Source organism: Solanum dulcamara, chromosome 4, assembly GCF_947179165.1.
Source record: "Solanum dulcamara chromosome 4, daSolDulc1.2, whole genome shotgun sequence".
Classification (NCBI taxonomy): domain Eukaryota; kingdom Viridiplantae; phylum Streptophyta; class Magnoliopsida; order Solanales; family Solanaceae; genus Solanum; species Solanum dulcamara.
In genome coordinates, this window is record NC_077240.1 from 6,888,532 (window position 1) to 6,896,053 (window position 7,522).

The window sequence follows — 7,522 nt, forward strand, 5'->3', positions numbered from 1 at the left end:
CTTGAGAGGGTAAAATTAAATTAAAAAAAAAAGAAGAGATTTTGTTCTAGCTTTAATTTGTTGTGTGTATATTCTCTAACTTAAAACTTTCATTGTTAATTTTAGAGAGTTATTTACCTTATTCAACGAATGATGACGTACAATCAGATTTATTTATAACAATCATTTTTTTTTTGTGATAACATTTCATTAGCTATATCAATACGTTACGTTATATTAAATGTTTTCTCTATATAGTAACATTTTGTTATACCAATTTAAAAATATCATCCAAAACAAACAACATTGTTATTGAGAGATTTGACTATATTATTTTTCGAAGGAGTTAAACAAACACAGTCTAAAATATCACTACAACTTACCTTTGACTTATTAAGGATTTAATTATGAAAACTACCATTCAATATTTTGGCGCTATTATGTATGAGTTCTGGATTAGTACTTTGAAGACTATGTAATTAATTTACTGTTCTCACTTAAAGGAAAAGATAAATAAATGATTCAGTCAATAAAATTTGTGGGAAAAAATAATACGAGTAATACTCTTTATATATTATTCTCCTTATGTGATATACTTTCCATTTTAATTCGTTCCAAAAAAAGATATGTTTTTGTATAAAAATAATTTAACTTAATTTTAAAGCTTTTGTTTATATTTAATAAGATGATTTATAATTAAACTATCTTTGACTTACTTTAGAATACAAATTTAAAAAGTTTTTTATTTTTATTTTTAAACTCAGTATCAAATCAAACACGACATATAAATTGAGGCGCAGGAAGTATCTCATTATAACCTGCCTACATTTCAGAAGATGACAATGTCGTGACTCATGCACATATTCATAGAACAGTACTTAAATGGAGTCAAGAGATTAAGCTTCTGAAAATAAAACATGCACTTAGCATTTATATATATTTTTATTGCTGATTTCAAAATCTATAATAATAAGAAAAAGAAATATAGAATTAATAATTCGGAAACCAGCATTCTCTCATATCGCAGTATATATAATGACATGTGGATTTATTACTTAAACTTAATGAGTTCGACTTTTAAAATCTGTTACTTATTATTAAACCTAGGTTTTGCAAATTAAGAATAACAAATAGAAGTTTACTATTTATTACAATTTTAATAATTTTTACATGGATTTAGGTATTTTTTATCACCGAAAACACTGAGTTCTAATGAGCTCAAGGCTTAGCCAGGGAGACGGAAGGGGGTTCACCAAGATAAACCTCCTTTTTTAAGGGAAATTACTGTATATATGAGGTTAATTTATTTATATATAAATCCTCTTGAAAATATCCTGCTCTACCATATGATCGAATCTGTAGTGAGCATGCTATATTTATATCTAACAGATGAAATTAGCCCTAAATTTTGGTGTGTGTGAATCCATGATTTCTCTGTTAAATCGGGTATGTTTATGTACAATTTTTTTAGAATTGATCTAATATAATCTATTGACAACCATTTTCAAAAAAGACAAAATACCGCACTTATTGATTTGAATGTTGAATTATTTATCTATAAAAAATAGGAATCAATTTCTATTTAATACTTTCTTTTTTCTTTTTTTTTTAGTAGGGTACTTATATTCTAAAAAATTTAAATCCTCTTCTGACTATTAAGAGTTTGAATTTTACTAACTTTATATATTACTACCTAACTAATTTTTTTTATTTCCACTGTTCATGTGACAAAAGATAAAGATAAATAAATGTGGTGGGGTACTGGGATATTAGAAACATACAAAAAAAATAGAGCCCAAAAAAAATAGGTGTTGTTTTCTACAAAATAGTGTGGCCAAGGAATTAAATAGAACCACCACCCACCCATATACTCATAGTCGTATTAATCTATTTTATTTGTCATATTTTTCTTTACGTGCCAAAATATTAGTAATTCTCATCATATTAATTTATTGAGTAAATATAAAAATAAAAATAAATAATTAATTATATTTAAATTTTCTGAATTAACAACTTCTCCGTATGTTACTAAGTATGGCAACTAAAATAGCCGGAAGATAATAATTATTTACTTTCCTTGTGTTAAATGGCTAGTTAATTAGGAGCGTTACAAACACGAACAACCAACAAGCGTATAGCAATAAAATCTATATATAATAATTAAAAAAATTGGAAAGTGAGGTGGCATGAGGATGTATTTCCCCCCTATAAATTAGCATGGTTGGGGTTCATTCTCAGTAGGGTTTTTGAGTACCTAATCATCATATATCTCTCTTTTTTTTCTTTCTCAAAGCCTCTTAAAGGCCGAAAAATAGGGTTAGGGTTAGGTATAATGATGATGAAGAAGAAAAAATATGTATATATATGTGGTGGGTTTGAGGGGGATGTTGTCTGGCTCGACACAATTACTCTCTTGTGTGTGTATATTCGTCATCAAGATTGATCTTGATGATGAATGAATTAAACACAATAAGTTGTAAAAAAGGAGTAAAGGCGTCGGACCAGGCTTCATTCCTCTCAAACAATATTCTACTTCTAAACCAAAAACACTTGTAATTTTTTGTTCACCTAAAATTAACCTTGTTAATGGAGTTGTTGTCTTGATTGTGATTTTTTAAAAAATTCTTTTGCAGGTGTTCGGCTGCTTTTTCTCTACCAAACTAGGGTTTCCTTCCAAGAAAAAAACATGAAGATTATATACATATATATACCCTTGTAATTGTTAAGGTTATTTTTGTACATGATTTAATTTTTGTAATCATGAAATTAAGTCACTGATTATTAATTTTGGAGAAGGTGTTTTTTTTTTTTCAAGGAGGGGTTAGACACAAATCATGTACACCAAGTATATTTTGTTGGCTAATTAAAAATTATGGTGACAAAATGTTCAATGTTGTACTCTTTTAGTATTTAATTAATAATTAGATCTTTTCATGTAATTTCCCAGTGATGCTAATTAGTGACTCTGTAACTTTTCATTTTATTTTTTTGGTATGTTCTTGTTATATATGTAATGTCTCTCACATGAGTCGTGTAAATCTTGTTATTCAATGTGTAGTCAAAAGAGAAATAAAATATTACAAAAAAATAAAAAATTGAATAGGATAAAAATTGAGTCCATTGAATTCACAATATAATCACACGAGAATTTGTAAAATGTGAAAACATAATAGAAAATCAGAAAATTTCCTTCATATTTCATCCCTCGATTTCCCATTCACCTTTTATTAGAACCCAAAAAATCTTGCTAAATAAAAATATAGACAGCTTTTAATAGGAGTAGTGTTATTTATTTTAAGGTTTATTTTGTATAACATGGTTCAGTAATCGACTTTGACCTTTAACTTGTTTAAGATTAAAGCCTAGTTAATTATAACTATAGTAGAGTACTCCATTTTCAATTTGTTATTATTTCGACAGTTAAAAATAATATTTTCTTTGATCATAATTTTTTTTAACATACCTTCTAAATATTTTGAATTCTTAACTATTACGACTTATAATATAATTTCCATTACTTCAAGAAAGGAACAGTCCGGTGCACTAAGCTCTCACTATGCGCAGAATTCAAAAAAGGAAAAGAAATTTTTTATCTCCAAATTTACATGAAATATTAATTAATTTGACTCACGTATTCTTAATAAATATGAGAATGAAATTTCTTGGGTGGGAATAGAGTTTTGTTGGTATATATGATTCTCAATTATATTCTCAATAAATGGTTTCACTTAAAGTAAAAAAAGATGGAGAAATTCCAAATTCTGTGTTTCAACAGATTAGGTTTTTATGTAAAGTTTGTTTGAACAAAAACAAAACATCCCTATATATATAGCTAGCTAGACCACTATACTCTGTTCCCCCTAACATTTCACCAGCAAATTAAAATTACAAACGTTATTGGAAATTAATTTAATCAATCTTTTTTCCTCTCTGACATATTTACTCAATTTAAACTCACTCATCGATAAACAACAAGTAGAAGGAACTAGACAAAACAAAAAATATATACTCCTTGATTTTCTTAGTGATTTGAAATACTATGTGGGACCGTTTCAAATTTCGAAATTAAAAATTCTAACCTTTGATCGTGAATTTAGATATAAAAGTTTTAGCCTTTAAATTTTATGAAATAAAATTTATATATGTGAAAAACTACGTAAAAAGTACTATAAATCACAATAATATTAACAAGTTGAAAATTTTAAATTACATATTTCAGTCAAAGAAAATTTGGTTGACTCTCGAAATGTCAATTGTGTCACACAGATTGGGATGGTACCATTCAATTTATTTGTCCTACTTTCCTTTTAGTCTATTTCTAAAGGAATGTTTCTTTACTTTTTCAACAACTCATTAATTCTAAAATTTCCACGTGATATGTTTAACTCTATAGGATTAGAAGACATTTTAGTATAATCTACATATGACTTAATTTAAGACCATAATATTCAGGTCTTTTTTTAATTTCTTAAACTCCGTATTAAGTAAAAATTACTCCCTCTATTCTATATTAAGTAAATTTGCGAGACAATGCATACATATTAAGAAAAACATTCAAGGACATAATTTGAACCATACTTTCCACTATTGCCCTTTCTAAAATTATAAATATAACTTTGGAAGTAGTGTGATTTATCTCCTAGAAAATATAAAACTTCAATAAATTCAGGGCAAATATGAAAAAAAATTCAAACATCTATCTTGAACTTTGAATAATTCAATTATTTTAAACAATAAAAAATCCATCCGAAATTCACTTAATATGAAATGGAGAGAGTAATCAAATACATTGAAACGAAGGGAGTAGATATGTTCAGGTCAGATCAAACTGGCAACATCCATTAATAGTGTGTCAAAAAAAATTATACCACCAGATCACTTACAACATAACTTTAAGTAAGTTTTAATAATAAAAATTAAGTTTAATACACTACCAGAGCAAATTTATTTTTACCAAAGCCAAGTGCTAGCAGTATAAAAGGGTTTTATACCATCAGGCCACTTATAAAGTATAATCTTAGTTCCAAAATATGTGTGGCTTTAGCAAAATAAGAATGATCCAAAATAATTGTTGCTTTAAGAAGTTAAGATAAAAAATAGTAGTAATTGTTTTCAATTATATCCATATAATATTAAATAACTACTTCTTTAATTATGCTCAATTTTATTAATTATTTTTCTTAAGGAATGTGAAACAAGCTAAAACAACACCTATTTTAAAATAGAAGAAGTAATTGGTAATAAGTTTAAGTTTTGTACACTTAACATGGCAACATATATTTATCAAAAGAAGGCTCTTACGAGGTAATTACACGTACAATTATTAAGTTTGGTAATGTTATAACTAACCTGCTATGTATAAAAGGTTAAAAAGGATTTAAATTATATGCATCGATAATATTAAAATATCTTTAATTTAAAGTGTAATATTAAATAAGATCAATTCTTTGTGAATTTGCACTTAACATGAAATCATGTACAACTAATATATACGTCAACATGAATTGTATAATAAGTTGAATAAATTTGTAGTCTAACTTAAGTTGGATTGTAGTATAGTGTGTTGTTCTACCCGTTTCAAAATAAGTATCACAGAATTCAACATCAAAATTCGTGAATTATACCCTTTCTTATACTCCGTCTACTTAATAATATTCAAGTTTCAAGAGCCATTTATTTAAAAATGGGTAGTTTAGTAAACTAACACATTGTATTTATTTATTAATAGATGAGATTTTTGGCTGAAATGAGGCTACATATTAGAAATTTTGAATTGTCAAATTTTGACTTGACAAAGCTATTAAGAAAATAATGATTGGTATAGTGAGTTTACCATTTTACCCCTATTAATTGACAGAGTTTTAAATATATTTACTCACTACACTTTTCAAAAAAATAAACTCATTATTAATAAATTGAGGGTATAATAGGAAGAAAAAAATTGTCTTTCCTTGATTTTTCAAAAATGACAAGTAAAAAGAAAAATCAAATTAGGAAATATTTGACAAGTAAATAAGAACGGAGGGAGTACTACCTCCGTCCCATATTAGATGGGCACTTCCAACTCTACACGGTGATAAAGAAATCATTAATATATTGAAAGAATTTATCATTTTGCTCTTTGTTTATATCAATGCAATATATATAGAGTATAGAAATAGCGATTATTGAGAATTGTTTACATTCAAAAAACCATAAAATAAAAAAAATTAATTAATTCTATTTTTATTTAGTAAATAATCAAATAATATGTGATAAATATTTTTAATAAAATGCTCGTAGGGAGTATTGAATATTGTTGGGAAAAGGAGCGTTTGTGAGTTGACTGAAGAAATGGAGAGCGTTGCCTTAGTAATAAATGAATAGAGGTCGATCCAAATGCGTGATCAGCTTTAATGCTTAACTTATTTATTGCATCACTATTTTAATATTATTATAGCCTTTTGCCATGTTACGAGGATGAAGTACTACTTACTGTGTCTCTGTCTGAATGAATGAAAAATTATAAAAATAAAATAAAATTGTAGGGGGGCTTGTGTAACTGAAAAAAAAATCAGTAACTGTCTTAATTTAATGGCTAAATATGGTTGTTGGATTTGGAAGCATTGAATTAGAGCATTGAAGATGATGATGTGAGTATATTTTAAGGAGAGGTCTCTCTTTTTGAGTTTTTGAAAAGAGAAAAAGATTCCCCTTCACTTCACATAACATGCTTTTACTAATGTCCAACCATATACTCAAACCAACATTAATTTATATGATGCTCATATATATGATTAAATTATGCTAGTCCTATGTCATAATGTTACTACTATATATATAGGTCAATACATTCTCCAGTCTATCTTGATGTTAAAATGTGTTTATTTTACATATCTACCTCGTGTATTTAACTTCATTATGATCCATATAGATTACAACCACTTCTTAATTTATTCAAAATTTCTTTTTGTTGCTCAGTGTAACTTGATCACTTCCTCTCTGTTTCATTTGTATGATAATACCAGACTAAATACCAAGTTTAAGAAAAAAACACCACTACCAAATAAGCTAATTAAAAGCACACGGAAAGTACTCAAAGATTTTGTAATCTTCCGTATGGCACGACATGTTTATAACAGCATGTCACTAAAGATTACATAAAAATATTAAAATTAAGAGTTTCCAAATGTATAAGAGTACCATTTTTTGGGGAGTGGCCAAGAAAAGGAAATATTGTCACATGTAGCTATCTTAGATAGTGTCAGCCGTAACTACTACCAAATTAAATAATAAAGAGAAGTATTAAAAACACCTAAATTCAATTCGACGTGAATTATTAATTTCATTTCTGAATTATTGACATTCTTAAAAATACTCATTTATTTATCTAATTGAACTTAAATACACCCTCAACTTTACAATATGAGTGAAATGCACCCTATAATCTCACCAAGTTTAAGTGTGTATTCAACACTTCTCTCGACTTTTTATTAAAAGTCCTATGCTTTTACAATAGTTTCAGACCATTTGCTATGTCATGCACTATATCGGAGATATTTTT

The 7,522-nt window shown here is 27.0% G+C and overlaps 1 long non-coding RNA gene across 1 annotated transcript; it reads left to right on the plus strand.

Moving 5' to 3' along the window:
- The first annotated feature begins 2,232 nt into the window (after window positions 1-2,232).
- LOC129884598 (uncharacterized) lies at window positions 2,233-2,918 on the plus strand. Its single transcript, XR_008765967.1, has 2 exons — window positions 2,233-2,531; window positions 2,613-2,918. It is a non-coding gene; the product is annotated as an uncharacterized LOC129884598 (long non-coding RNA).
- The last annotated feature ends 4,604 nt before the right edge of the window (window positions 2,919-7,522 follow it).